General features: G+C 37.4%; 1 protein-coding gene across 1 annotated transcript in view; it reads right to left on the bottom strand.

Moving 5' to 3' along the window:
• LOC129731880 (calphotin-like) overlaps positions 1-23,293 on the bottom strand; it is a 167,481-nt gene that overhangs the window by 122,371 nt on the left and 21,817 nt on the right. The window contains exon 2 of the mRNA XM_055692242.1: positions 12,609-12,628. The gene's annotated coding sequence lies outside the window, so the exon portion shown is untranslated. The remainder of the gene's footprint in view (positions 1-12,608; positions 12,629-23,293) is intronic.

A 23,293-nucleotide genomic window follows, 5' to 3' on the forward strand; every position in this document is an offset into this window, starting at 1 on the left:
CGACAGTCAGACTCGATTCGCTGACCACACCGTCAATCTCGACTACGCGAGCTGGAATGTACACGTGGTACTCCCGCGTGAAGAGCTCACAAGCAGCAATCTCGTTTGCTTGCTTGAGGTCGGACACCAAAACACGCAGCTTATTCGGGCGTACTTTAGTAATTTCAGTCACGGCTGTAAACCGTGCCAGATCTTTACAGATTTGCATTGTGTTCAATGCTTTCACTTTCGGCCGGAAAAATACAGCCCCAATACCAGCTTTGCCCCCCGGATACTGCTTAAGCCGATGGGTAGCTTCCTGCGGGGCTTGGAACCCTTGGAACTTTGTATCCGGGAGGGCTAGGCGGTGGAACGAGCGGGTGTTCATCCCCGCTTTCGGTCATGCCACCATCGTCGTCCATGTTGGACGCGTGAGGCACACACGCGAAATGCCAATCAGTAAATAATATTGTAGAAAAAAACCAAAAAAAAAACTACTTAGCTTATGCAGCCGCCCTCACAATCAGCGCACGGGCGATGCCAATCTCTGCTTGCTGCTTCCTTCCTTGGTTGTCCGATCGACCAATGCAGCCAAACGGCCGTGCGCCGGCTACCGAATTTCTTCTGGCAGCGACACAACGCACGGGCTATTGTTGACTTCTTCTTCTTCTTGCTGTCTTCAACAGCGATGACGGCAACGAGCAGCGGAGCACAATGCACGGTGACCTTGTGGGCGAATTACTGGTCGGCACTATCGAGATCGGAATAAAATTGCGACCGAACACGACGAGAGCACAACTCGGAATGACCGCGACCCCTTTTGCTAAACACAAGAGCTCCGCGGCCCCCTATGAGAAGCTCAGAGAGCTTCGCGGCCCCCCAGAAAAAAATACAAGATACAAGTTTCGAAATACGAGGCTGTGTTTTTCAGTCCCATATCGTTCTGCAAGTCTAATTTGTTTCACGTTTTGGTTCTAGTACGCAGAAAAGTTAAAAGTCTGCCTTCACAGAGGTATCTAGAAAGAAATTTTAACTACTTGTCAGATTTGCCAAAAGCTTCGCGGCCCCCCCTAGGTAAGTCTTGCAGACCCCTTGTCGGCCGCGGACTACCGGTTGGGAACCACTGCATTAGACGAAGCAAATATTTGCTTAACTTTTCGTTTCCTGAATAAGACAGCATATATCATGGAGATATAATTTAAGCAAATAATTTGATATTACAGGCAAGCAAATATTGATCGTCATTTCAAGCAAATATTTGCTCCGTATGATGAAGCTGCTTTACAGTTTTACGACGTAAGTTTCGCGTTTTGATACGATATTTAGTTTCATTGCAATACTATATAGGAAATTTCTCGAGGAGCTCAAGAATCCCGGGATCCCGGGAATCAATATTCCTATTCCCGGAATCCGGGAATCCCGGGAAATTGTTCCCGGAATTGCAAACCCTAACGATCACTCTGTGTTTTATTTCATTATTTTGAATAAATTTTTAAATAAAAATAAAAACCATTCTTTTTTCGCCCGGTTTGACTTTGTAAACACATAGTGATCGTGCGAGATTATTATATTTTGACCAATCCTGGCCAAGAGAATGCTATTATGTGGACAAACTCTTAGAATTTTGATACTTGGCTTAAAAAGAACGCGTCCAGAAAACATTGAAGATTTTCGATTTCTCAAAAATTCAAAATGGCGCTATTGTTGCCCCTTTATGTTAAATAGGTAAAAACTTGAGGAAATTTGTTTTAACATCAAAATACATTAAAAAAAATCATATAGAAGCCAAGGCAAAAAAAATGTTGCAAGGTGGTATCGTTTATCCTACTTATATTCATTTTAATATTTGTTTAACTTCGTCAATTGGAAGTAAAACACCTTACTGTGTATAGTTCAGTTTATTTTTTTTTTGTTAATTTGTTTTGCTAAATAAATTGAAATAAAAAATACTCCACTGCACCGGCATTCTAAGAACGTGTGGAATTTATTTAGTTTTCGTCGGATCGAAGAAAGATGTTACAAACTGAATTTTATTTGAATGTTATTTCGCCCGTAACTTTTATTAATCATAGTGTTCGAAGTTCCCTATTGATTTGATGCCTTAAGCGCAGCGAAACTAACGCTATTCGAAGATGATCAATCACTAATCAGATTGTAGAATATAGTTATCAATTACCGTAATTGTGACGGTATGATACTCCTTTCAAATACCTGCTCAAAGTGAATAATTCCGTTTTAGAATCGAAATTTTAAATACTCGAATAATTCGACAATATAATCACCACAATCAATAATGAAATTCAAAATTTCATTAAAATTTCGCCTGAATAAAACCATGGATACTGGAGTTCTGTTTATTCGATGGAATAATGTGTTGTAATTAACTTTGCTCACACAATCATCTTCACAGGCATCCATTGGGGTGTTATGCGTTTCGGGGCCTAGCTTTAACGAGGTGTCGGCTCGAAACACACTCCTTATAGGTGTTCAGGCGGCAGTGCTTCATCAAAACAATAGATACGGCTATGGCTGTTTAGTGTTTACTTACGGTACGCCCTGGTATGCCACTCGGCGCTGATGATGACGATGAATAAATATTTACTCTCTAACGCATCTCGTGAATTGCGCGACAGTTTCGTTAAGACATCCATAAGACTTGATTGAAAACATGATAGGAATTCCAATGTGGTCTCCTCCTGCAGAGGATTTGTTCCCAATACGAAGACAAGATAAAAACAAAAGCAACTATCTCTCAAAAGTCTCAAACTTTCTTATCTCAAAGTACGACACTTGACCAATGAGTCACATTTTATTACTATGCAAATATTTAAACTATATCATCAGCAAAACAAAACTGCTCAAAATATTCAACTTCAGCGGTAACTTTGGGCACCCAACCCAATTCGACACACTAACACAATAGGCATAAATCATTCTCCTCTACCGACACGCTTGGTCTGCTACACCCTCGGTGACGGTCAGGGTCTTCCGGAGTTGTTGATCCCCCCCTGGTACCATGTGCTCTCCACGTTAGCCCAGTCGGTCGCTCGAACGCTGGCTGCTTTGTCGTCTTTCCTCTGCTTGAAGTTACACACGCTTTAACCCCTTTTTGTAACCACATGCTGCTGCTTTGGGCAGACAATTTCCATAACTCCCCAGCGCCACTTTCCCATACTTTACTCGTCCTGCTATACACGCACATATCCAGTGAGTTATATGATCCAGATCCCCCATTTTCAATAATGTTTCTCCGGTTGGAATTTTCCCGACAAATACACAATCCAATACGGCAATAGACATTCTCGTTCACACACACCAGCCCGTGGCATGGCAACCGGTAGCTCAAAGGCGTCATTGTCTGGGGTTTCGTCTGCACGAATCAAACAGAGTGTACCCGAAACTGCGAAACAAGTGCCAATACACACCTACACTCGGTAGAGTTTTGGTAAAGTGCAGCCAGAATGGGTGTTTTCGGAATGTTGAAGATGAAAATGCTCTCGGGAAGGTAGGTACATCAGCACGTGTGCGATGAAAAAATAATTTCGATGAAAGGTAGAAAAGCAGAAAATGGTGTCTCTTTAAAGAACTTGTCTTAAAACTGGTATATATTATTTTCCTTAGAACAAAAGTAGTGTATTAAAAGTAAATTAATACTTTTGTTCCAGAATGTGAAGAGGGTAGAAAATTATAGCATACAGGAATACGAGTAACTCGTACCATTTTGTTTAGAATTGAAATAATAAGAGATGAATACTTTAATTATTCAATATCCTCTAGAGTTCAACTTTCATTTTCCGACGCGAATATTATACATTTCGCAACCTGTTCACGGTTGACTATTTCGTCGTAATGCAGTCGTAAGACTGTGCGAGTGTGCGTTCGTTGCTTCTAACACAGGAAAATTTCCTGTCAGATGCAAGAAACTTCCACAGTTCCCTTCGTGGCTCTCGTGGCCGCTTTCCCGATGCCATCCAATTGGATCCCTCGAGAATGGAAATTTGAACTTGCTAGACGCACTTTGCGAAAATGGATAAAATTAGGGGAGATTGTACGCAAACATCTCCGAATTGTCGGTTTGTGTGTTGAAAATAAGTACGGCAGCAATAAAGCGGTGGAGTTATGAACGTCATCCAGGGCCACGTTTATCGCTTTTCGATAGACTTCAACTGGCGTGTGTAATCAAAAGTTGCCCTTCGTCTCGGCACGGCAAACACCGAAAAACGAAATTTGAGCTTTAAGTTGATAAGAAATCACGCATGAGTTTTCCAAGAATACTTTGTTCGATTCCTATTATGGTATACACTAATGTCTTTTTTACGCGAGTGGTATATAGCGTTAAAAAACCTCGTATATTCTGGAATCCGCGTAAATTATGAAATCCGTGTAAAAAACGCGTAAATTCTGAAATCCTCGTGAAAACTTCATTCGCTAAAGATTTTTAGTCCTCCCGAAAAAGAATCAATGGTACTTATTACGGGAGTCACTTCACGGTTAAATATATTTCACTCTCGTGCTCACTTCACTTTTTGAGATCTATTCCCGATTCCACCTCAAGTGAGGTGACAAAAACTACCTCCATGAAGTAAGATTGCCCGTAAAGTGAAACTGAGAATAGGACAAGTGAAAAGTGGGAGTTTCCCAGCTCAAAAATTTCTAAGTCCCGTAAAGTCGATTGAGCTGAAATTTTGTATGACATTTCTCGACAAGAGGAAACTTTTGAGCCCTACTGCTAAATGAAATTCGAATGTCAATTTTTCCCTTTCGTTCCATTGGCCGCAGCTCAAAAATTTGTAAGTCCAAGAGTCGATTTTTCTCAAGAAAAAAAAAAAGATTGACTTTGTTACTGGAAAATATATACCATAAAGATTATCACTAGATCACAAATCAATCGATTTTTAAACTTTCCTATCTTCGTAGAATCATTTCACCGTCCAAAAAGGTCGTGAAATAATTCCACGCAAAACGTCCCTTTTTCTGTTTTCACTTCACTCATATGACACTCATAATAACCCAGATTTCACGAAAGATGTCACTTTGCGACGTTGTTCTCACTTACTTGAGTCCCGTGATAGGACTTTATTCACTCAGTGACTCCCGTAATAAGCACCAATAGCAGTGTTATTTCCACCTGAGAATCGAATCAAGAAAAAATATAATATGGTTACGCCAAATCAGAGAAAGTTCAATAATTAGAATAAGTGAACTTATCGGATACTTTAAATAAACAATTTGAAAATGAAAAACCATTTAAAACATGCCGGGTAGAAAAGCACTTTTCTGGAAAAATCCGCGTAGAAACGCAGAAATTCCGAAATTTGCATCAAAAACCGTGAAAACCCCGAAATCTGCGTAAATCCTGAAATCCTTGTTAACAAACCGCGTTAATACTAAAACCCGCGTAAAATCCGAGGCTCTAGTGTATTTCAGAATCACGGTACGACGCACAGTGCGTTGAATGTATTAGAAAGTAACGCAAAAAATGATTAATGTTATATACGTATATCGATTAATGTTATATACGTATATCGATAAAATGTAACTTAAAATCAATTTTCGATTTCCCGCTTTTTTCCCGGTGATATTTTATAAATTTTCCCGGTGTTCCATTAAAAATAAATATGAGAAAAACATCAATTTACACATGTTTATTCATGTCCATGCAAAAATAGTATTATAAAACAATGAAAAATATTCCTGTGTCATCGCTTTTATCTGTTTGTCGACAATACAAAGAAACCACACATTACACCAAAATGCACAATTTTCGCCATTTTAATCTCCAAATCTTTGACAATCTTCGTTTCTCGCGCTTTCTTGCTTGCTTTTGCTTTTTCAATGCTTCTATATTAAGGTGCCAATTGAATGTATAGGAAAAATTCAACCAATAAACATCGTTTTGCGTTAGGGGAATGATGTGTTTTCTCAAAAAAAGTCCTCATGCAAAAATCGATTTCCAACGGACTTCGGGAACAAAACCCCTCAAAGTGATCAATGAAAAATGCACATGAAATCGTCAGTTTTTTTGTGGTAAATGTCGTAGAAACGCATGAAACTTTGAGATCTCGGATTTTTTTTTCCGTGAAATAAATAAAACCGAACCCCTAAATGAACAATTCGAAAAAAAATTAATAAAAATTCAAAATAATTTGAGTAAATCGCGACTTTTCCTGAAGTTTCGCATGATTAACTGTGAAAATTCCAAAATCCGCGTTAAAAGCGACGCGTGAAAAACCACACAAAAAACTACGTAAAAAGAAATTTTACTTTATTTCTAAACGAACTCATTACTGTTTTCAGTTATTCGATAAATATGAGCTCCTTTTTAAAACACTCATTTTAACGAAATCGTCTTTGATCTATCAAAAAATTAAAAAAATAATGTTTGCTCCATCTTTCAAGTTTTCACATGACATCAATTTTACATCATTCAAATTGAAGTTTTTTGTTCCAATAAATATTTGTTCCATGCCTAGAAATTAATTTGCTACAACTCGTCTATAGACGCGGTTAGCAGAAGTTTTTAGGATATAATTTTCCAATGATTTCACTTGCTAACACTTGCTGCTGATACTTTCTTAAAAATTATTGAACAAATGAAGCTGAAGACATGCTGAATGATGAATTTCCCGGTGTCAAACCTAATTTCTCGGTTTTCCCGACTTATTTTCCCGGTGATTTGAAATTCCCATTTTTTTCCCGCTTTTCCCGTCTTTCCCGGTAGAGTCGTATAATAGTTTATGATAATTTTTCTGTAGAGATAATAGCACCCCGAAAATTGCCAATGATTTCCAAGAAAAATGTTTATTTTCGTCATGTAAATTTATTTGTCACTTCTGTCATCTTGCCCTTAAGTTCGTATTTAACTAGAGTGGTAATCTAAATTTTCAGTAAATCTATCAAGTCTAACCCGAGTTCTTGCAGTTTTGGTGATTTTGACGGCATTTTTCGAAAAAATAATCTTCAAGGAATGTTTTACCCCAAATTGCGTATCTTCTGATAAATAAGGTAGTTCGGGTAAGGTACAGTGATAATCCAAATTTTCAGAAAAATCTATGAAGTCGAGCAGGAACTATAGTGATTTTCAGTGATTTTGACGGTTTTTTGAAAAAAACCTTGTAGGGCCGTTTTACCCCATTTGGCACACTTGGCTTATACATGCCATTAAAGCTCTTCAGTTGCTCTATAAAACGCCATATTCAGATATTTTTTCTAGCGATGTTGAAAAGAGTAGGATGACCCTGAAAATTGACAATTTTCAAAAGAAAAAGCCATATATTGTGACCTTGAGTTTTGAAGTACTCTTAGTGTAGAATAATACCAAATTTTTTTAGAAAAATCCATCAAGTCTAGCAGGAGTTATTGCACTTTTTAGTATTTTGACGTTTTTGGACATATCATTTTCAAGACCCGTTTTACCCCACTTAACCTCAATAAATAAATCGAAAGTTTTATACCGATTGGTGGACCCCTTGGCCAATTGAACTGCCTCCACTTTTTGCGATTTTAGAAAAACAGCTTTTTTCATTAGCAAATATACCTTGACATTATGTTTTAAAGAGTTTTAGATGTATAAACGAGCTACGTGATCAAATTGTTTTCTGCAGTTTTGTAAACGTTTCATTTATTTTTCAATTTAAAACTTAAATTGCAATTTACTCAAGATCCAGAAAAAATATGTCACACAGAACAAGTAAGGACGTAGCCGGCGCACAATGTTTCCAATACGAATACTGCAAAAACGTCATCGAATAATTTTGACCAACAAAATTTATTGTAGAGCCGTAATGTCTTAAGCAAAGTTATTTCATAAACATTTTATAGAAGTTTCATTTTTGTGATTGATTCACGTAAAAGAAAGCAACGAATTTTACTTTTATTATGTTTGCATATGAAAAGCCGCTTTGAAAAATTATAACAAATCACTATAAAAAGTTTAAAACTAAGTTTGAATTAAGATGAACATAAAACTAAAAGAGTAACTTCATTTATTTAGCTTAGCTTAGGTAGACTGTCCGTAGTCTAAAAAAGTAACTTCATTTACTTCAACAAAACTCGAAATATTATAGTCTAATGAGCATGAGCATGAGCATGATTGACCGCCCGCGGTTGCTACTCCGTTATTGCCAGATCAGCTGTAATTACACAAAGAACCAACAGATGATGTTTGGGACCAACATGCATCCTCAATGTGTAAAAACAGGTGACCTAAATCTTTATATTAGGCAATACCAGCGCCGGCCGCATCCGCATGCAGGTCAAAGAAGGAGTTTGTATAGGAATATGTTGACGTGATACTCGCTTTATTGGAAGCCGAGAACACCTCTGCACTTCCACGAGAAATCACTGGGATGTTGGATAAAGGGGAAGGTATACAGCAGGGTTCGTTTTGGTAAACGATGCGCTAATGTCGGGTTCTTCAGAACAAGTGCCGCGTCTACAAGTTTATTACATCCGCCACGATATTCATAATGTGATTCGAACTTATTTAGTTTGACAATGTAACACCGCAACAATAAAACGTACGCGAGGATACAGGATTTTTGACTAAACCGAGACAACTTAAAATTACCGTATATCTCCTCGTAAGGCGATGCTCTTTATACCTAAAACTATTGCGCGTTGTTGATCCATCTGAAGATAATACGGCCTCATGGAAGGTACCGACACGGGGGTTGAAATGATATTTATCGACTTAACGTTGATGAAGATAAGAAAGATATGATGAAATATCTGGGTTCACTTCGCGAAATCACCACACGCCGGAAGTCCATATATCAGCAAAACTCGCCCGGGCTGAATACGCGTTTACACCGAAGCGTTACGAACAACCGCTTTAATACCCCCGGCCGACACATACGCGCAGGAACTCGGCGTTTACGTCGATTATCTCTTAGCAATGTACGCCTAATACGCCTAATAAATATGAAAATTGGCAATGTTCCATGCATCCGAAGCCTCAACAATTTAATAAAAGCAAATATACATATAAGCCTGAATATATTTTCAAATTTATTGACAAAGTGCCGAACTAGTCATAAATATAACAAATTATGTAAAACAACTGGTCAAAAGCTAGAACAATCAAAAAATCGAAGCATATGATTCCTGAGAAACACATACTCCAAACCCCACAAACCACACTAACACTTTGTGGACAAAAATAAAACTTGTTACTGAAGCCCTGCGGAAAAAAATACCGCGCACACAATTTCAACGATGAAATCAAAATCTCTCTGTATCTGTTTTCTCACATAAAGTAAAACTAGAAACAAGCATCAAAAAATCACTTTACAATACAGACAAGACAAAACGTATACTTAGCTTTCATCTCTTCATTTTCCAGTTGTTTTCATCGTTTTTGGACTTTTCTTTAAATGGAAGTACAGTGGCAACATGCATGTATGCCTTCACACACTCGTTTAATCCATACAACATTTTATTCGTTGAAAAGAGATAGCACATAAACACTTTAAACGGGGCGATGCATGGTTTTGATCTTATTGGCAAATTTTCACTTCAAGTTTAATTAGATACAAGCCAAATATAATTTGCACTATGCCAATGAATAAATCCCTAATGAGCATTCAATCACTATAAAACTATGTGGAGCAGCTGCTCGAAAAACACTCTCCTTATTGTATGTAATAACACCACACACTCCACACTTTCAAACCGTCGCCAAGACAGCGATAGAAAAAAAAAAACAAGAAAAAATAAACACTTTGGTGAATCTGAAAAGCAACGCAATAATATTCAATTTTCACAATTAAATTCACTTTTTTCTGTGGAACTTCACACTTTTCGCACTCAGCACATTTCAATAGAACACCTGTATATATGTTTAACAATTCTTTAGGTGTAAAATAACCGAAAATCACCAAACAATGTGATGATTTCAAAGCAGGAACCAGCTGGCCAATCTTGATCACGGCCTCGCACAACCATCCGCGAACTTTTCCAAGAAAAAACAATTTTAAATTTAGAAAATAAACTCACTCCGCGATAACATCTATAACGAACATGCACAACTAAATTAAACAATTTTTCTTCCGATATAACATGCGAGCGAAAAATTTTTGCGTCCGATTTCGGTCATGGCTTGCTTCGACCTTTCAACAAAACTCGAAATATTATAGTCTAATATCTTTTAACTTGTTTAACGTAACTTTCTTGAAACTTAAAAATCTTTAGTTCTTTTTAGTCAGTTTCCAAATGATGCATCTGGATTTCATCTCAAATAAAAGCTCTTTAGTTGCTGTATTAAATGCCACATTCGGGTTCAAGACCTTTTTCTACAGAGAAACAGCAGCCCGTAAATCGCTAAGTCTTCCCTAAGAAAATTTTTTTGTTTTCGTCGTGTAAATTTGTCCCTTTTGTCATCTTACTCTTAAAGGTCTTATTTAGCTAGAGTTACAACACAGAACAGATGTGTAACTTCGAATAAAACTTTGCTGCAAATGCTAGCCCACGCTTTCGCATTCGTTTTTAGCTGTTCTATCCTACGTTGATTTCACAGTGCATCGTTCGAACAGTCCGCTCCAATAGTTTGAACATGCAACAAAAATCAATTCTTTTTTGCTTCAATGACTAGACAAAAGGTGATCTTAAATCTATCAAAATCAAGTTAAGACAAGACCGCATTCAAGAGATTTTTCAAGCGGAAATTCAGTAACAACTCAACATTCAGTCAAAAATATCAGGATTATAACAAATCTTGATATTTTGTTACGAACTTTTTGTATCAACTTGTGTTCTAAACTTGATCTCGTTAATAGTTGCACTATTAAAATTCATATCAAAATTACTTACTGATTATTACAAATATAGCAAGTTTGTAAGGTTTTTGGCAGAAAAAGATCAGAATTAGTTAGAATGTCCTTTTTTTTAAATGAATAACAAATTTTGTTATAAACATGCTTTAAAAAACACACTTTTGAACATTCAAGTATATGATAACTGAATTTGATATAATTCTGTATTTTTTAACATTCTGATATATCAAGAATATTACAGGCTTCGTTATTTCTATCAAGTCCAGATATATTTGTGTTACCCGTTTGTTATAATCGTTTGATCGGGTCACAATCAACATGAATAGAAAAAACTAAACTAAAAATCTCTCAACCTTTCAAACACTGTTTAACAAATTTTCTTGGATCGTACACCCCGCGACTGTTGAAACCATTTTAACCAGTTAGTTGAATTACTTAAATATTTTCGTTTGCGGTGGAAACCGAGTTGGAGACCGAAATAATTTTTCACCACGAGCAGGAATGAATGGTATAAGTGTAATAAAATTTTGAGTGTAAAATGCGTCCTTTCCACCGCTAGATGTCGATAGTTAAAATAAATAGATTTGGTCTCGTTTTTGGTTCTTAAGTTGCATATTTGTTATGTGGTGATAATCTAAGTTTTCAGCAAATCTGCGAAGTTCAAAGAGGCTCTCGCAATTTTAGTAATTCGACGGTATTGTGAATAAAAATCTTCGGTTTTAGGAAAAAAAACCTGAGGTCGTTTTATACCATTTGGCGCTTTTGGTTATACATGAAATTAAAGCTCTTGAGTTGCTCAACAAAACGCTTTACTCAGTTTTTCTAGCGAAAGTAGGAAAACCCTGAAAATTGACAATTTTTGAAAAGGAAAATGCATTTTTTCGTCATGTTTCCTTTTTGCTATATATTGTGACCATCCGTTTTGAAGTATTTTTAGTGTAAAATAATAAAACATTTTTTTAGAAAAATCCATCAAGTCTTGCAAGCGTTTTTGAACCTTTTGGGCCGTTTTACCCCACTTAATCCCAATGAAAAAATTTGCAATTTTTCAAAACTTCCTATTTTGAATAGACAAGTAAACGGTGAATATTTCAGCCCAATCGGAGAACTAGCTGCGTTTCTCGCGAATTGGTTTTTTCAAATGTTTTGGAGCTTTCTACAGAAAACTCCGCAAAAGTTCATTTAAATAAACAGATAGAAGTATGGTATCTTCGTCAAAGTTGTTTCTTACAAAATATAACTCAACTTTGCCGAACAAAGTAGATTTTTCTATGCAAAATAGAGAAGTGTAAAAATAGTTTCTCACTTTTAAGTGAATTAATCGCAAAATTTCAACTTCTATAACTTTACTATAACTTTGCTGAAGACACTACGGCTCTGGTCAAAATAATTTCGCTCACGTTTTATTTAATTTATAGCATCGATATCGATGTTCCCATGGGATACCGTCACCACTGATGACAATGAAGGATATTTATCCGCTTTCCAGTGGTTTTCATTTCAGATTTTCACTGTCTTTTATTTCTTTCGCTGATTTATTCAACACTTGCCTAAATTTTTTTAAAGTGGCTTAAAGTGACTTTTTTTAAAAATAGTGACTCTAGTGATTTTTTGATGAAAAAAGTGACTTTAAAATGACTAACCCTAAAATGATGACTAAGAAGTTAATAAAAAGTGACTCGCTTCGAGCCCTGAAAATAACAGTAAGTCAGGGCACTAAACATGAGATGAAAAGAAGTGCGGACAGCAAAAACGTTCGAATAATACCACAAAAATTAAGAAGTACTTGTCGCAGTGAGGTCCATACATCCATTGGCGGCAGTTCCTTGAATACGTTTTCTTCTATTTCACACTTACCTTCCAGTTAGTTGTCAAATCTGCAAAATAAAAAATGTATTATTATAATCAATCAATATCAATGTAAATTTAAATATGTTTTTATGAAAGTTTGCGAAATGGACATGCCCAAGAAAACTTTGTTTGTGTTTTCGCGCTCGATAGAATCAAAATCACAGTCTCAGAACAGTACAACGAAAATTGATTAATTGAGCAACCTTTCTAGATAACAAGAGTTAGGTAACGGTCAATCGGTTTATCGGTACGAAAGTCTCAGTAGCCCATCACGCAAAGCACCAGTACAATCCGGAACCACGCGACTTTCGTTATCACGACTTGGGGCCAACAGTTATCGGCATTACAGTGTGCCTGCCAACATGCAATAAATACCGCCAGAACAAGTAAGCTAACTTGAACCTAATCAACTAATCATTACGCCCCACTGGCGCAACGGAAGAACCTCCCACAATGGCGCCTAAGCGTTCATCATGGAAAGTTGGCTTTCAGCAGGTAGTGTGCAGCAAAAGCAACAAGTACACAGCCACGGTAATAAAAACCGCCATGTACCTACCTGCTACGACTGGATGGGCTGCAAGAAATCCTAGCACTCTTCCTCTAGGCAGAGACCAGTTCACACGCCAAGCTAGTATTTAACTTTCACAACCCCACATCACTTCGGTCTATCGACAGGAAACCACGCTGATAGATGAAATCCAGTAGTACGGAATCACGATATTCTCAGTCGTTGGTCGGGGATTACACCCACCCCATCTTTCCTTCTCCACGTTCCATCCAACCTAGCAATATTCGTTTCTGGATGGCAGCGTTCTGAAGAAACCATTCCCGCCAGAAGAGCCATGTTGACTTCCTAACGCTGACTATGCCGAGATCTAGACATGCAACAAATCGTGTTACATGTAGCATGGAGACCCCGAAAACCAGCAGCTTTAAACAAACCCATCAATACCGTGTAATCAACCCGAGCTAATAACACATAAGTATATGTCTTTTTCGGTGCCACTCTGACGTGTTACGCGCGTACAAAATATCCAAGGGGCATGCGAGGGCAAACGAGTAGACAGGAACGATTCCGTCATACAAGATAAAGGCAACCATCATATAAACATGCTACGCCCGAATGGGAATTAGAACTGTAGGGGTAAACAGGGTAAGACCGCCCTGCGGGGTAAGACCGCCCTGCGGGGTAAGACCGCCCACTGTAGTTTTACTACCAAGTTATAAAATAATTGAAAAATTTCTTTAACGTATCTATCACAGTATAATTACATTACATTTTGCACGTTTTTCTGTTTTGATAGTGCGCGAACGGTCGCAGAAATAATCAAAAACAACTTTTCAGCTGGCAACCAGTCAATGCGCTATTGTTTTGCGGCAACGGGACTTAAGTTTTTTTAGTCTAAAAATCTATTGTTTTGTTCGTGAATATACGTTTAATCGCTTGCCTGAATCTATCTTCTTTCGGGAATATCGAAGGCCGTGAGTAATCTTGTAATTTTGACTACTTTTTCGGTCAAATATGAAAATGTTCCACTGGGGGTAAAGTCGCCCACTATACAAGGGGTAAAACCGCCACGTATCCAACTGCTTGTTGTTTTACTTCAAGACCCAAATGCCTCGACACTACAAAGGGAATATTTACAGGATCAGTAAAGCAACTTCAAGCCACATAAGACATCGATGTTAATCGACCATTTTCGATTTGGTTGAAGCTTTTCTAGTAATGTTAAAATATAACAAGCCTTATTTTTGAAAAAAGTAAACCTGTGTGAAAATGGTGTTAATGAACCAAAATAATTTTAGAGCCAGGACGGTTTGTTTGATTGGTATGACGCAAATTTATTTGAAAAAACATGTTTTTGCCTGTAAAATCTACAAAAGGTAAGCTAAAATTTTATGGTTGTTGGATCATGGAGTAATAGAAATATTAATAGCTCAATTTTTGTGAAGAATTTTTTTCGGACGGTTTGTTTGGTATATAGAGTCGTTGATAATTTTGTTCTTCAAAAAAAAACATAGAAAATTGAAAATATAAATAAAAGAAATAATAATTATTAGTATTTTTCTATACAAAATAAGTCTTCAAAAGAAACATACAGACAGGTTTAATGAGTTTTAATTTTGACGTTGACTAACGTCTATATCGAAGTTAGGCCCCTGAATTTGAAAATCTAGTAATTCAACCAGGGAAAACCAGAGAAAAGTGGTCAGGTTTTGAGCACTTATTTTGCAGTCATCTATAATCAGGTTTTCGAGGTTTTGGCATCAATCGATCAGAAATTCTTCTACGGTTAAATTTATGTAACAAAAACAAACTATTGTTTGAGATACACTATTGAAAAATTGGTAATTAATATCGATTGTCTAAATCATACCGCGCAGCCAATCACTACCTCTCTTCCCAAGCACAGTCGACACTAACGGATACAATCGATCTAACTTTGTTGTTATTGTTGTTGTCACTTTCTGTTTCCGATGTTTATGCTGCTGCTAGCGGAAAAAACCTTGCAAATATGCATCTCTTAGTTGGTGTTAATTTTACGACAGCGGCCGGCGCCCCATCATTCTGATTCCAAAACCGCACCAGTGACATGCGGACGATCTAACTTTGTTGTTATTGTTGTTGTCACTTTCTGTTTCCGATGTTTATGCTGCTGCTAGCGGAAAAAACCTTGCAAATATGCATCTCTTTGTTGGTGTTAATTTTACGACAGCGGCCGGCGCCCCATCATTCTGATTCCAAAACCGCACCAGTGACATGCGGACGCTAGGTGATAGCAGCTGAAAGAAGGAAAGACAAAATAGTACCGGTCATCTCGTGCCGGTTTCACCCGTAATGCTGGTGGCTTTAGTAGTAAATGGCTACTGCAAAACACTTAAATGGCTGGAATTCTGGACGGACTAACCAGGAAACTATAATCGGCAACTGGCACCTTTTGGTGCTTCGAAATTTTGGTACAGAAGCGGCTAATTGAATTTTCTGTTTTACCAAATGCTGCTGCTAGCGGAAAAAACCTTGCAAAAATGCATGTTTGTGTTGGTGTTAATATTACGACAGCGGCCGGCGCAGCTTTCAAGAAACATTTGTCTCTACCATTCCATCATCTATGTAGCCCCTCCTTCTTTCTAATTATCTGACGAAGCCTTGGTATAAAACGTATTGTTCGAACATTTCACCCCATCAGTTTCATTATTAAACCGTACCGGATACATACGGACGCTCGGTGTTAGCAGCTAAAAGAAGGAAAAACAAAATACTACCGGTCATCTCGTGCCGGTTTCACCCGTGATGCTGGTGGCTGTTAGTAATAAATAGCTACTGCAAAATACTAAAATGGCTGGAATTCTGGACGGACTACCAGTAAACGAGAATAATCGGCAACTGGTACCTTTTGGTGCCTCGCAGTTTTTTAATAGAAGCGGTTAGTTGAATTTTCTGTTTTACAAAATGCTGCTGCTAGCGGAAAAAACCTTGGAAAAATGCATGTTTGTGTTGATGTTAATTTCACGACAGCGCTAGGTGTTAGCAGCTGAAAGGAGGAAAGACAAAATAGTACCGGTCATCTCGTGCCGGTTTCACCCGTTATGCTGGTGGCTCTTAGTAATAAATGGCTACTGCAAAATACTAAAATGGCTGGAATTCTGGACGGACTAACCAGTAAACGAGAATAATCGGCAACTGGTACCTTTTGGTGCCTCGAAATTTTGTTACAGAAGTTTTGTAAAAGAAGCGTTGCAATTCCCTCTACTATTTGCTTCAATGGAATATTTTTTTTTTATAGAATACGGTAGTCAACGTCATGCGGTCGTGTCTTGAATACCACCCTCCTACTTTTTTAGCTTAAAGATAGGTATATTATGAATTCAATATCTTGAAAACCCCTAATTCTGAAAAATCTATTTATTTTGAAAACCAAAAAAGTTACCTAAACATTGATCTGAACTTGAATAATTAGAAAACAAAATAAGTTGAAACTTAGAAATTTTTTTTTTTTTTAGATTTTTCACAGTGTATATTTTATTTAAGAAGAAAAAAATTACCATCCACAACTTTGTCAGAGACACTATACCGATAAAATCAACCGTTTCGGCCCTAAAAATATTGTTTATCCTCAAAAAATGGTGGGCGATCTTACCCCGCTGGTGGGCGGGCTCACCCCGCATGAAAAAGATCTGCACATTTTCAATGAATTTTTAAAAATTGAAAAAAAAAGCTGGAAAATAAACAAAAATATTTCAGTTCTTATTTTTCGAATGCGGGTATTGAATAGAAGAACCTCTTAGCGAAGAAAATTATTCTATAAACAGAATTGCTTAAGGGGGCGGTCTTACCCCGCTTACCCCTACTTCCTTCTTTCGCGCTGCACTCCATTAGGTGTAGTGGGATTTCCGGAACGGAATGGAACCTCAATGGAGATGAAAACAAACTGGCTGGATTCTTACGTATTTGACTTGGCAGCTCAACGTGTTTGGCTTATTGCAATTTTTCTCCCGCACGAGAGACGAACTGGTTAGACTATAGAATGGGTGACGCCACACGAATGAGAAACAATTGCACATTAAAAAGTTGCAGCGTGTTGTACGTGACCAGCCTAGATGCATCTGAGGAAACTTATCCGTGTCATGTTGGTGTTATTCGCTAGTAAAATTGACATAATGTTGTAATAACACAGCCAAATATTATTTCTGCAAAACAACGCAAAACTTTGAAAATATTTTACTTTTCATGAAATGTGCAGAATATTTGAAAAAATCGAAATGCCTGTGTGATATCAATACATTTTCAAATAAAACCGTCAAATTGATCAAATCAATGAAATATTTTAACAGCATTTATAACAACTTTTCATTACTTTCCAAACTATTACAGATAAATGACCGTTCTGCAATTATAAATAAAAATCAACCTTATTTGTAGACATTAACGTTATAATTTGAAACATCGCTAAGAACAGCCTTGATACAATATAGGAACCTATTTTTTGCACTTTTGAATTTTAGTTTATTGTTACCTAAAGCATAAAAACCATTCGCGAAGTGGAAGCAGACCGAAGTTAACAGCAATTCACATTTTTTACACCCAATATGAACATTTCTCCGGTGTACTATAACGACTCATCCATTCGATGTGTGTGGCGGAATACCGCCCTATCTAACAATCCCGTCATCCGAATCACAGATTAAAGCCCTCTTTGCGACTGTTACTTGGCGTGAGAACCGACTTTCATCTTTTGTCACTAATTCCTGAAACTAGCACGTAATGCCAACACACCGTCGCCGGTTGCCTCTATACAGAATGATTGCTGCTTCTCTTGCTGTAACATCTATCCACTCTTTTTCGGTTACGGTCATTTACCACCAAGCGTTGTGAGGAACAAAATTGGAACCGGAGGAGAGCGGGGTGTTTTTGAAGCTTTTGCTATTCAAATCTCTGTGCTGGACCGCTATGTGTCAGAAGTCTAAACAACACAAAAAAACACCGTTCCATTGAATCGTGGCTGCGGGGTATGGGCTTTACATATACAAACATACACATTTTTCCACTAAACGCTTCGAGGCTCTGTCCCAAAATTAAAATAATTGCACAAAGAGCATCAAATTATGGCTGTTTGTTGTGGTTGATGAGATGCTCGGAATAGCTTGGAACCGTCCTAGTGAATGGGGGGCTTTGATGAAAATTACCATTTTGCGGTATGCCAAGTTTAATTTTATTGACATTTGTTCTTTTCGTAACATTTTTGCCATTCTCCTAGAAAGGTATAGCAATCACTTGCAAAACCGAAAGTATAAAAATGCTCCGAAGGGCCAAATGGCATATATCACTCGACTCAGTTCGACGAGCTGAGCATTTTCTGTATGTGTGTGTGTGTGTATGTGTGTGTGTGTGCATGTGCAGATTTTTATTCTCACTCACTTTTCTCAGAGATGGCTGGACCGATTTCCATGAAATTAACTGCAAATGAAAGGTCTTGTTGCCCCATAAGACCCTATTAAATTTTATTGTAAACGGATTTTTAGTTTAGAGGTTATGTTTAAAAATGTGAAAATCATGAAACATCAATATCTCAGAAACTACACAAGCGATTTGAACAAAATTGGTCTCAAAAGAACGGGCTACCTAGAAAACCCTTAAGTTTTGAATTTCATAAAGATTGAACTTGTGGTTCAAAAGTTATGAAAAGAAACGTGTTCTGAAGACTGTTTAATCTCACTCATGTTTCTCAGAGATGGCTGTACCGATTTTCATAAAATCAGTGTCAAATGGAAGGTCTAATAGCCCCATAAGACCCTATTGATTTGTTTTGCAATCGGACTATTACTTTGCCTGTTATGTTTAAAAATGTGAAATCCAGCTATGCAAAGGAACATATTCCGAAGACTACTTGGACTCACTCACTTTTCTCAGAGATGGCCGACCCGATTTCCACAAAATTAGTGTCAAATGAATGGTCTAGCGGCCTCAGAAGACCCTATTCAATTTTACTGTAATCGAACTGTAACTTCATTTGTAATGTGCCGACTAGTGAAAATCACGAAACTTTATTATCTCAGAAACTACACAACCGATTTGATTATTATTATCAGATGAGCGGGCTAGTTAAGGGTTAACTGATGAATTATGATTGAACACGTTGTTTCAAAGTTTGGCTGCCCTACACGTTCCTATTTCATTTGATTATAATCGAGCTTAAGCAACCGTTATGTATTAAATTGTTAATAAAACAACGAAAGTCTATTATCTCCAAAATTACAAGACTTATTTGAAAATAATTAGTGTCATACGAACGAGTCATCTCTCAAACTTACAAATAAAAAACTTCATAACAATTTGATATGTGGCTCAAAAGTTATGGAAAGAAGAAAGAATCAAAGACTATTTAAAACTATACCTGCTTTGATCGATATATGTGGCCTCAACATAATTTAAATGTGGTGTCGTACTATTTGAACGTTCCACGTTCATTGATTCCTTGCGGTTTGTTTGAAGTCTGCAAATGCACGACGAATCGGCCATAGGATATGATCAAAGTCAATAACAAATCGTTTGAAATGATTGGTTTTATCGAAATGACAAAATCCTCGTCTTTTGGCTTCTGTACATCGCCTTAATTCTGAATATATTATGGTGGTATTCTATCATTATCAGCAGACTTTCTGGCATCAATCTGACACCGGAAATACCCATATTGGGAGGTATTTTTGGTTGTTTTCCAGAAACTCAAAGTGGTCGTCTTCAAATTCAAAATAGTGTCCAGGGTCAACGTTTGGTTTCTATGCATCATCACGTTTACTGAAATATCCATGTTGAGTATTATTCGGTCATTTCCGACTGTTGCCTATAAGTTGCCATTTAGCAATTCAAAATGGTGCCTGAGGTCAATTGTTAGCTCCTTGCATCATTCTGGTTCCAGAGATACTCATATTGGATAGTATTTGTTTATTTTAGGCTGTTTTTCACAAACCGGTAGTCGCCATCTTGGATTTCAAAATGGTATTTAGGATACTGGTTAAAGAAAAACTCATATTGGGTGATATTTGGTCACTTTGGACTGTTTTTCAGAAGCCGAAAGTCGTCATTTTGGACTTTAAAAATGCCTGTGAAATCAATTTCTGTCATCTGGGCGTAATTCTGGTTCCGAAAACATTCATATTGAATGGTATTTGGTCATTTCCGGCTGTTTGCCAGACACCGGAAGTCACCATCTTGAAATTCAAGATTGTGTCTGTGATCAATTTTTAGCTTCTGTGCATCTTTCTGGTTCCAGAAATACTAATATTTAATGGAAATCGTCCATTTCAGGCTGTTTTCCAGAAACCGGAAGTTGCCATCTTACAAATCAAAATGTTGTCTGAAGTCGATTTGTGGCTCCTTATGCATCATTACGGTTCCGGAAATACCCATATTGGGTGGTATTTGGTCATTTGCCGCTGTTTTCCCGACATCGGATGTCGCCATTTTGGATTTCATAATGGCGTTTGGAGACAATTTCTGGATTTTGAACGGCATACTGGTTAAAGAAAAACTCATAGTGGGTGGTATTTGGTCATTTTCTGCTGTTTTCAGAAACCGGAAGTCGCCATCTTAGAATTTAAAATGCTACCTGTGGTCGATTTTAGCTCCTGTGTATTATTCTAGATCCGGATATTATTATATTGGGTGGAAATCGGCCATTTTCGGCTGTTTTCCAGAAACCGGATGTTGCCATCTTACAATCCAAAATGTTGTCTGAGGTCGATTATGGAACATATTTGTTACCACTAAAAACATTCACCTGCCAATATGGTTCCATTTAGTTGATAAGTTCGCGAGATGATCAGAAATTTGTGGAGAAACATGTACTTCCAGAAGAGGGAGGGGCGTCAAACCATTATGGACATATTTGTTACCTCTAGAAACATTCACATACCAAATTTGGTTGTATTTTCTTGATTGGTTCTTGAGCTGTGCAAAATTTGTGTTTCATTTTCATGGGATCCCTCCCTTTTAGAAAAGGGAGTCGGGTTTCAAACCATTATGTACATATTTGTTACCACTAAAAACATTTACCTGCCAAATTTTGTTCCATTTGGTTGATTAGTTCTCGAGATGTGCACAAATTTGTGTTTCATCCAACTATTATGGACATATAAGTTACCCCTTAAAACATCCTCATGCCAAATTCGGTTTCATTTGCTTGGTTTGTTCTTGAGTTGTGCAGAAATTTATGTTTCATTTGTATAGGACCCCTCCCTTCCAGAAGAGGGAGGGATCTCAAACTATCATAGGAACCTTTATCGGCACCAAAAACCCCTACATACAAATATTCACGTCGACCGGTTCGGTAGTTTTCGGGCCTATATGGATCAGACAGACAGACAGACTTGACTGCATTTTTATGTAAAGATTACAACATCAATATTTTAGAACCTAAAGAGTGAATATACATTTATTTGATTGAAGCGTTCATGTAAATCTATTTTTACAAATGAAAAATTGAATGAGAAAGGCTGGGTCTGACCGCTAGGTGGATTAATTTAGGGTTTTTCTATGAAACACTGGTTTCCATCTTGAAAGATATTACCAGTAAGCTGGAAAGCCTATGTGCCATATGGCTGAACCCGCTAGCCATTCCAAACTCAAAACATGGTGGCGAAAAAGTTTTCACGATTAAGTTCCCTGATTTTCCTTGATATATAACATTAATTTCCCTTATATTTTCTAGCATTAAGCACAAAAAAGTGCAACGTAAATGAACGCAGCACTGGAATCCAAGTGGAAAACCAAACCAAACAGTGAAGGTCACGAAGTATCCTTTTACGCTAGATAAATTCGTTTCGAAGCTAGTAAAACCGTTAAAAAAGAATCGCGTCTTGGTTGAAATCTTTTTCCTGATTGTTTACCAGTTTTCCCTACATTCCCTGATCAAAAAATTAATTCCCTGATTTTCCAGGTTTCGCCACCCTGTCAAAATGAACCTCGGAAAATGTTCCACAATATACTATTTTTTGGTACTATCGGTCACCAGATCTTTCGACTGTACGGTATGCAAAACTTCTGCACACACGTCATTCGGACACCTCAGTATATCAATTGAATGTTTGCAGTTTTCCAGTTATTTTTGTACACCAAGTAACTTAAAATCCCATAGAAAGCTTCGATTGTACAATACTGAGGCAGATTCTTTCGTGTAGAAATGGAATCAAATTTCTTCAAATATTTTTTCTGCTACATCATGGTTCAAGTCCAGTGGTTTGGCTTGATAGCCAAACCACTGGACTTGAACCATGATTTAGACAAGAAAAACAAGGCCTTTTTATCCACTACTTTGGCCGATCTTCCACTACTTTCCTGACGAAGTGATGCTGAGGTTTGCAAGAAATTATACATAGTCGAAACCGGAAGATTTTCGTTTTTAAAATGGTTTGCCGCGAACTTTTTGCGAAAATTTTTGTGCGGGTTAGTCAGAACTGTACAATGTGCTTGCACAAGGCTTCTTGTTTCGACATAATTTTCAACAAAACCGAGCATGCCAAAATAGAACAAAAAATAATGATATAAATAGAATAGAGAGACCTTACATTTACATACTCTCATTTCTCTCTGAGCGTGTTTGTTGTAGAGTAAGAGAGCCTCTTGAAAATTTTGAATGTTCTTTTAATATTTGCACTTTATTCAAGTCATAAAACTCAGACCAGTTTTTATTTCTCTTCGGAATCGATTTCAATAACATCTATAAGTAGTAAAATTACAATGTCCTTAGTTCAGCTCAAATCTTTCACTTTTGTGTTTGATAACGGCCCGCAGACGCTTTTCGAAGTCATTGCAAGCCGCACGCACAACTTCGTTCGACTTTTCGTCCCAAATTTTCACAAAACATTTTTTAAATGAGTCCAAACTCAAATGCCTGACGACGCCCAACTTTCCTAGCATGTATCCCCAAATACTGAAGTCTAGCGGGTTCAAATCCGGTAACGATACAGGCCATTCAGATCAACTGATGAAACAAGGCAAATTCTGCTTACACCATTTCTGAATGATCAATGCCCTATGCGCTGGTGCTGAATCCTGTTGAAGGCAAAAACTGTCTTTCCCAAAAAGCATTCTAGCGCAAGGATGCAAATGGCCTTCGATAACGTGTTACAAGCAGTGTTGCGAAATTTCGACACAGAAAAATGAAAGTGATTCAACAGTAGTTTCACTCTCACTC

Source organism: Wyeomyia smithii, chromosome 3, assembly GCF_029784165.1.
Source record: "Wyeomyia smithii strain HCP4-BCI-WySm-NY-G18 chromosome 3, ASM2978416v1, whole genome shotgun sequence".
NCBI classification, from domain to species: domain Eukaryota; kingdom Metazoa; phylum Arthropoda; class Insecta; order Diptera; family Culicidae; genus Wyeomyia; species Wyeomyia smithii.